Source organism: Triticum dicoccoides, chromosome 6B (genome assembly GCF_002162155.2).
Source record: "Triticum dicoccoides isolate Atlit2015 ecotype Zavitan chromosome 6B, WEW_v2.0, whole genome shotgun sequence".
In the NCBI taxonomy this organism is placed as follows: domain Eukaryota; kingdom Viridiplantae; phylum Streptophyta; class Magnoliopsida; order Poales; family Poaceae; genus Triticum; species Triticum dicoccoides.
The window spans coordinates 666,320,208-666,329,960 of record NC_041391.1 but is presented as its reverse complement, the minus strand read 5'-3'; positions in this window follow the sequence as shown (position 1 = coordinate 666,329,960).

Sequence of the window (9,753 nt, the reverse complement as noted above, 5' to 3'; positions counted from 1 at the left end):
CATTATTTCTAGAGGCCCAAAGATTCAGTTCACCTTTCTAGGTATTTCAGTTTCAGGCTTGCATTATTTCTAGAGGCCCAAAGATTCAATTCACCTTTCTAGGTATTTCAGTTTCAGGCTTGCATTATTTCTAGAGGCCCAAACATTCAGTTCACCTTTCTAGGTATTTTAGTTACAGGCTTGCATTATTTCTAGAGGCCCAAAGATTAAGTTCCCAATCGGCGACAAGCGGCCCTGCTACCCATGCCGATGTCGTCCTCAACTCGCAAGGGCCGGCGTCGGAGGGGTTCCCGGGGCTTGGGATCTACAGAGCCTTCCTTCAGAGCGACGATGGCGAGCTCCTCCCTCGGTGCGTGAGGGGCTCTGGGCTCCCTCCCTATTGTGAACGACTTCCGTGATGAGTTAGCTCATTCTTTGTTTCATGAAGTGTTTTTTTTATTTTGTGAAGCTTGATTGACGACTTGTATGTTTAAGTGGGATATCTCATTTGTATGGACAAAGTAAAAATTATCATGTTTTGCATGCTTGATTTGTATAGATGGTTCGTTTATGTCAATTGTGAGCGGGAGGAGGCCACAGGAGAGCCAGCCACACCAAGAGGGTGCTTGGATCCAAGGGACTTATTTTAGTCTGACTAAAAATAGGGTCCAAAGTAGTCAAATGATTGAGATAGAGCATTTATTGTCAATCTAACCCTGCCATCCATACACCTCTTTGGTTTAGACTTAGTTCAGGGTTAGAATCTAACTCTAACGTCTAACTGAGTTAGAGTTCTCCTCGTCTCGGTTCATCGCCATCATACTTTCCCCATTCCTGTGTTTTCAGTATCCTGCGAATCAAAGAGGCCCTTTTTCCAGGAAAAATCAAAGAGGCCCTTAGACTGTTTTAGGTCCGGTCATTTTTTATAAACGTGTTATGTCCAAAATTTAATGAACTTGCTCCGGTTTCCATGAAAATAATCCGGTTTCATGTAGTAATTCATTGATTTATTTATTCTTCTGCGGGGGGTTTGCATGTAATTCGTGAGGTCTGGAATGTAAAGTACCCCGGCATATGCTCCGAGTCGTGCATGCACTACGACCCAGATGCTCTATGTCCCACATGTCGGCGAATGGGAGCACGTGGAAATAGCCTAGGAGTACATATAGGAGGATAAATGCATGAAAAAATATGTACTGTGAAGCGTAGCCGCGGTTCGAAAAGGAGACCTAAAGTGATGACACCTATAGGTCGCACGCACCCAACTAGTGGTACTAGACATACGTCTAATTTTTCCCTCAAATAAAAGAGGCACGAGTGCTCAGTACTCCTATTCTATAAACACGAGTCCCATCTGACAACAGCGTCCATGCTACAACTAGCTCTCCTCCATCGTTTCTCTCTTCTAATTCTAAACTCGGCCGACGCCCGGTGGGTGGGGTGGGTTTGCTCAACTACGGCCCCACCTCACAGTGAAAATGTTACGACTGGAATAAAAAATGCCATATACTCCCTCCGTTCATAAATATAAGCCTTTTTAGATACTAGTTCAAATGGAATACAGCATACAGATGTATGAAGACATAGTTTAGAGTGTAGATTCACTCATTTTGCTCCGTATGTAGTAGTCACTTGTTGGAATCTTTAGAAAGACTTATATTTGGGAACATAGGGAGTACTATACTAATAAAACATTAAGGCCATGAGGCGATGCAGTGCTGGTTACAGGAGGCAAGAAGAAGAGATGCATCCATCGACATCGTCCACCTCCTCGACTCAGGGCGCCGGCCCACCGAACGGCGCCTAAGTAGCAGCGGCTTTCGTGGCCAGGTCGACGTGCTTCTGAACAATGGCGTCCAAAGATTCCAGCCGCTGGAAGAAGGCCAACGTCTTTCTGTCCTCGCTTGCCTTGTAGTGGCCTATGTAGACGATATCCTCGTAGACGTGGATGTGCAGGTCGACGGTTTCTTGCATGGCGAGGCGCTGCGCGGCGATCGCGGCCTCGAGGTGCACATTCTTCGTCGCGACCTCCGGCACCTGCAGGGCCACCAGGGCTTGAAATAGTTCGTCACCATGTAGGCTGATGAGGGTGGCAGGCAATAAGGAGCCTGGGCGCACGGGCTGGAGCAGTACGGCAAGGTCGTCCGCGTGCTTCTTGATGGTGGTGAACTTGCGGATGGAGTTGACCATCATGTCGTCCATGCGAGAGGCGAAGCCGGTGTCGGCGAGGGCTACGATGCCTGCGGTCGCCAGCACCATCTGGAAATGCTGCGCGGTGCGGGGCCGCAGGCCGGCGCCTAGGATGATTTGGCACAGCCGACTGCCGCTCGCGTCCATCGCCTCCATAGGTGCTTGTGGCTTCTAGTCACTTGGTATTGGATTGGAGTGAGCAGTGTTGCGCAGAGACTTGGGAGTAGATGGATTGGAGTGGTGGGCGCCTTTATTATATGAGAATCCAAACTCTGTTGCATTCACATCGTGCTGGCTCTAGTCTGCTTCTCCAATTAATTCCCTCTGCATGTAATTGAGGATGCATCATTTACCGTTCAACGTATCGGGAACCGCTACCCTCTTCCTCCTTGGCATTCAAGCACCTATGGACCCGTCGACGACGAGGTGCCTATGGTGACTTCGTAAATTTCAAGATGATAGTGCCGTGCGTGTGTGCGTTCATAGGGGTGAGTGTATGCGCATGTATATTAGCTCATGTGTCTGTACTGTGTAGAAAAAAACGTAAATGTGTGTCAAAAAGAGACTAGTCAGTATACTCAATATTGTGCACCTCGAAGAGGAAAACGATAGAACTAGTACGTATTTATTTACGGTGCAGATTCACTCATTTTGCTCCAAATGTACTCCGTCTCGGTGTAGTCTAGTCACTTGTTGAAATCTCTAGAAGGGCAAATACTCCTTTCTGGTTTACAGGGCTATACTAGCAAGTAGTTGTACGTACTAGTACAATAGTGGACTCACATAGCAATTTTGTCTCATGCAAGAGCCTGGCTATATGCGTGCTCCAATGTTCACAACTGCAACATTCGATTTGCGCTTGGCTCTTCGCCTCTTCGAGAAGACGAACAATGATGTTACTACTACTGCTTCTACAGTGTCGAATCCACTGGTGCATGTCCATCCACCACGAGCGGGACGGATAGCTTGTTATAGAAGTACTACTAAGCAAAAGCATGTCCTCGTTTGCGAGCAACAGCGCGCATGGGCGAGGGAGAAGGCGTGTAGTAAAATCAAGCTTCTCCTTGTTCTACGAGTTGACGCGACACATCATAGAACTGGCCCCACATGCTTGCCTCTAAACTTGGCTGAAAGACCCGCAGTGTACAATATATTTGCTACAACCTCTAACATTACCCACCACAAATTAAAATGTATGTGGCCATATGCATCGTTCTGATGCAGAGGCCAGGGAGTCCCCCCTTTTCGAAAAAACAAATTAAAATATATATTCCTCTCTTGACCAGATGAGCGTGCAAACTACAATCACCAGGGTGACAGGTAGGGCCAGAAGACTATTTTAATTTAAAAAAAAACTTCGAGACGGCCACATAGCATGGAGCCGACCCCAACGATTTTAAGCTTACAGGCACGGTACACGCTATCTAGACTACTCTACACATGAAACTGCCACACGAGCGTCCGGGATACGCTTGGCTCTTTGCCTCTTCGGGAAGTCGAACAATGATGGTGTACTACTGCACTAGTGGAGTACTACAGTACGCTTCTGGCCATCTGACACCGATTGAACTGCGGCATGTCCACCGCGTGCGGGATGGAGAGGGAAAGCTTCTCCTAGTCTTGCCAACCACCACGCTCATGGGCGAGGGAGGGACGCTCCTGTCTTTGCGTGTATGACAGGTGGGCCCGATAGGTGTGTGGCCAACCTGTCATACAGCTAAAGGCAGGTGCAGTTAAGTCCGCGAGGGAGAGGATAATAAAACTTCTCGTTGATGTACGAGTTGACGCGACACATCAAAGCACTGCACTCGATATATTTCAATAATTTGCGTTTACCGATGCATTAATTACAACGCATGCATGCTTGCCGTGACTCTTCTTTTGATAGTACTTGCATGTGTTGATTTAATGCACCTTGAAGTAGTACTCCCTCCGTTCCTAAATTATAAGTCTTTATAGGGATTCCATTATGATTACATACGTATGTATATAGATGCATTTTACGTGTGGATTCATTCATTTTGCTCAGTATGTAGTCCACCTAGTGAAATCTCTATAAAGACTTACTCCCTCCGTTCGGAATTAGGCTGGTCATAGTGAGGAGTAACTTAGACTAGTAACATGCATACGTTACTAGTCTATGTTACTACCTTTATAGTGCATAGTATCATAGATTAGTATCATAGATGGTCCCATTTATTGCCATGCATGACACATAGTAGCACCATATTTATTATGTTACGGTATCTACCTATGTTACTATAACCATCTCTCTCTTCTTTAATTGCCTGCCACATAAGCATGTTTGCGAGTCCCAAGTGCATGATACTACTTATGTTACTCCCACTATGGCCAGCCTTACTTGTCGCGAAAATGGATGTATCTAGACGTATTTTAATTCTATATACATCCATTTCCGAGACAAGTAATTCCGAACGGAGGGAGTACATTTAGGAACGGAGGGAGTATAAAATATGTGATGGTAAGCTTTGTAATACCCCGGCCCAAGTCGAGAGATGGTTGTGCACGAGGAGGGCGAGATCATGCAGACCGAACAGGAACATGACCCGACGATGGGGCTCTCTAAGGTCTCGATGGACCTCACCATGCTCCACTGCCCCTTGTGCCTCCGCCCCTTGACGCCTCCAGTGTAGGAGGTTCGAATACACCTCGTCCGTTCGGCTGATTGAGCAAGGTGCAGGTTTCTTGATTGATGTGCTATTGGATTGATTTTTGAAGTGCAAGGGAGGGCACCTGGCCTGCACGGACTACCGCGTCGAGCACCCCGGGAACCAGTGGCAGTGCCAGAAGTGCGAGCGCGGAGGTGGCTTCGACGTGCGGAACACGGCGGTGGACTCCGTCCTTTCGTCGGTGAGGGTGGAGTGCCCGCACGAAGGCTGTGGGCTCTACGTCACTTACCACAAGCTCGCCGATCACCAGAGCGTGTGTCCGCTCGCGCCCTGCAAATGCCTCGTGCCCGTCTGCGGCTATGAAGGACCTTCGTCGGCGCTCTACCACCACATCAGCATCGCGCATCCCATGCCCGTGCACAGGATCCAGTACGGCAAGGTGCTCCAGCTGCAAGTGCCACTGTCGGAGCCACGGCTCTTGCTGTTCGCGGAGTAGGACCGCCGTGCATTTTTCTTGGTTGACGGCGTGCTCGACATCGGTGCGCCTATCGCCATGTCGGTCGTCTGCATCAGAGCGGGGGCGTCCCCACTACCGCACTACTTGGCCAAGCTATGGGCGAACGGCCCGCCGGGGGAGCCCAAAGGCATGATCGACGCCGTCAAGGTGGAAATGGAGGTGACAAGCAGCAAGGATCCCGACGATGTCGACATGCAGGAGCTGACCTTCTTGACAGTTCCGCCCAAGCTGCTGGCCGGGGCTAAGCTTGTGCCCCTCCACATTCAGATTGACAAGCTCACGTCCTAAATGTTTCGACAGTGCCTTCTGTTTATCTTAGTAATATGATAATATAGGGATTACCTTGGTCTACTTTAGCTTAATAAATGGTGGATTTTGGTGGCGATGCAGCAATTACTTCGACATCAGATCAGTAATTTCCAACAGTCGAACGGATATTTTGTGTCTGTTGGATATAAAGTTCCTTTGGGTAAGAAGTACTACTTGTCATCAAAATGGATAAAAGGAGATGTATGTAGACGTATTTTAGTTCTAGATACGTCCCTTTTTATCCATTTTGATGACAAGCACTCCCTCCGTTCCACAATACATGCCTTCCATTTGTCAAAATATAGATGTATCTAGACATGTTTTAGTATATAGGTACATCCATGATAGAGCCAATCGGATGGTTGAGAACACTACAATTCGTAGCTACAGATGCGTGTGTGACTCCCAGATGCAGAGGCGGGGGGTCATCATCCTCCTTTTCGAGAAAAAACAGACACGTGTGTGAGAGGACGAGTGCGTGCGTGCACCTCTTCTCTTCCTGTATAACGTACTACTAAACTCAGAGTACAAGTTTTTGTGGGTGGCACGATGGTGCGTGCGAGAAGTCCCGAGAGATAGGTTTAATGCGTCTGAAAAAAGGACTAGCCTAGAGCTCGCCACGCGGGTATTCCTGTCGAACGCCCCATTAACGTAAGATATGTATACGACGGTGCCAGTTATTGCACGTACACAGCAGTACTCCCTCCTTTCCGGTTTATGGTGAGTGGTGGAATATTTTTTGTAGTTTGCAAAAGCACCTAATTAATGCTCTTGTTTTCCTCAAAAAAATATGTTTATCAATGCATTAATTGCAACGCATGCATGCATAAATTACATGCATTGGTCAATTTTCTCTTAATACTTGCATGCAATGATTTAATGCACCTTGGAATCTGAACATGTGTTGGGGAACAACCAAATTGAGCCTTATAAAATGGAAAAACTAAAATTTTGAGATAAGCCCTATAAAACCGGAAAGGAGGGAGTAGAAAAAGATGTACTCCATCCGGGAATAGTGTCGCACTTCGAAACTAGAACCGTCAATAAATTTTGAGCTTGCGTCTCGTCACATTCCAAATTACTCCACGCTATATTGAATTCAAACCTGTTCACACCGATCACAACCTAAACGGTTTCCCAGTTAGGAGCGTATTAGTACTCAGTTATAAATACTAGTATGCCAAGATGACTGCACATTCCTCCTCAACTCCTCATCCACAAAAACAAACAAGTCATTCAGCATCCTTCCCTTTGCGTCTGCCATGGCCAGCGTGAGTTCTGGGTCAAGAGATTGCCACCAGGGAGAGGCGAGCATGGAAGCGGAAGCACGAGAGATGTCCCGCCTCGCTGCGAGACCAGCCGACATGTCCCGCCGCGCGGAAGTAGCAGCACAGAGATCCCGCCGTGCCGCTGAAGCAGCACGGAGATCCCGCCGCGCCGTTGATGCAGCAGACTGGACCGGCCGCGCCGCGGAAACAGCAGAGATGTCCCGCCGCGCCACGAATGCAGCAGAGATGTCCCGCCGCGCCGCGGCGACCTGGGAAAATTTCTCACGGGCAGGCGACGACTGTTACAGGCGCATGCATGCGATCGTCCATAGCCAGATGGATCAGATCTCTGGCTTGGCAAGGTTGTAGGACGGCGTGAAAGCCTCGTTTGAACAGGCTACCGGCGTTATCCGTCAACTAAGGGAGGGCAATGAGAGGCTCTGGGCCGAGCGCAACCTGCTGAGGGAGAAGATCGTCCGAAGTGCAGACCAGCAGGAGGATACCAGTGCCTTGTTGAAGAGGACCGACGTCATCGTCAAGAAACTTATGGACGAGAATGACATGCTCCACAACGAGTGCTAAAGGCTGGTGGAGAAATCCGTGGATGTTCTCAAGCAGCGTCTTGAGGACACGAAAGAGCTCATCGCCGCTTGCCGCGGAGACTAGTTCCTGCGGCCTGCAGCAACACATCAAGAGAGTAGAGATCATCGAGCCAGATCCTTGTCTTCCTTCTTCTTTTGCCCTTGTGTATTTCAGGCGTAGCCGCATGTGGCTTTTTAAATTATCTTTCTAATTATGTAAGACAATTAATATTTCTTATCTTTCTGTCGAAGATCAATGTTGCGAGGCTGGAATGAAGAAAACTCTTGCTGTGGCGACCCTGGCGTTGCTGTTCTTCTAGTTGCTGCTGGGCTTCCTTCAGTTTCCTGGTTTCTATTGATGCAATAATCGGTTTAGGATGTGGATTGTGTGGTCGGTTGTGAAATGTTGGGTTCTAGCGCGGATGTTTGGCCTTTGTTGGCCTCTTGGGATGTTGCGATTTCAATCTGGTACTCCCTCCATCTCATAATATAAGACGTTTTTTGACACTATACTAGTGTCAAAAAGCGTCTTATATTATGGGACGGAGGGAGTAGCTTTTAGTCCTTCGTGTTAGGCTGGAGTTGTGCTGAACTTCTTGTGAATTGTGGTGGTTTTCAATAATGAAAATCGGAAGGGGCAAGCCCTTCTTTGATAAAAAAATCTTCCTTATATATTCATCAGTCTCGCTATAAGTCGCAGTAGATGCTATATAGGTCCGTCGGATCTTACATCAAGATCCGTGCTTTCAGATTTTCTTTTTTCTCTCTTAAATCTCAGTCGAGTGAGACATAGCCACGCCATTAAACAGAGGCTTGGGCGCCATTAATGGAGACCTTGGGAGAGAGGTGGACGGCAGATGGAGGTCAAAGGGCTCTCCTCCCGATAAGCACGCGCAGGGGTCTGATCGCACGCCTCTCGTACTCAAATAGCTACCCTGCACGACGCCTCCTAGCTAATAAAAAATGGGGACGCGTGGCGGCACGTAAATGGTACTAGTAAGTAGAACGCCCACAGTTTCAATGATACTTGTGTTTCCGATTGTAACGTGACATCACTTGTTCCAAAATGACTTTGTTGATTGTTAATGTGTGCGCCTTCGCAAATCGGACTATAAATTTACCATAGCATGTTGGTGCCATGTCATGGCACCAAGCCAAGTTTCATTATTTTCATGCGTGTTTTGGATTTACAGGAATTAAAAAACTAAGTTTCTCAATGTTTCCAACCCAGCCACGACGCCCAGAATTTTGAATTTCATTCCCATTTCTTGCATGGAACCTAGAAATTTACCCGAGGACACATGTGTGATTTTTCAACCAACTTCGGTGCACTGGAACATGTGCTTGTATTTCAAATTTGAATTATGCACACAAAGGTGACAAGTTCCCTCCCAGAACCACGAGCCTTCTTGAGAGAAGCTCCGATTTGCAAGAAGCTTATACCAAAATTTGTTCCTATTCGGCCAATTTTTTACCACGGCATGGTACTACCATGACATGACACCATGCCAAGTTTCATGATTTTAAAACCAAGTTTCTCAATGTTCTCGACCGAGCCACGATGCCCAGATGTTTGAATCTTATTCTCATTTTTTACATGGGAGTAGAAATTCACCTGAGGACACAAATGTGATTTTTCAACCAACTTTGGTGCACGGGAGCACATACTTGTAGTTCAAATTTGAATTATGCACATTAAATGACCAAAAACTCAATTAATGTGTAAATAAGGCCAAACGAAGCCGGAATAATTCCAAAATTTAACAGGGCACTCATGTAGTTCTATGTTGCCTTTGTAAATAAACTCAAGGGGGACAACGTATATCGTTTCGCACTCAAAGGTGACACGTTCCCTCTCAGAACCACGAGCCTTCTTGAGAGAAGATTCGGTTTGCAAGAAGCTTATACCAAAATCTGTTCCTATTCGGTCATTTTTTTACCACAACATGGTAGTACCATGACATGACATCCATGCCAAGTTTCATGATTTTCAGACGTGTTTTGGATTTACAAGAATTTTAAAACCAAGTGTCTCAATGTTCTCGGCCGAGCCACGATGCCCACATGTTTTAATTTTATTCTCATTTCTTGCATGGGACCTAGAAATTCGCCTGAGGACACAAATGTGATTTTTCAACCAACTTTGGTGCACGAGAACATGTGCTTATAGTTCAAATTTGACTTATGCACATTAAATGACCAGAAACTCAATTAATGTATAAAAACAACAAACGAACCCGGAATAATTCCAAAATTTAACATGGCACTAATGTAGTTCT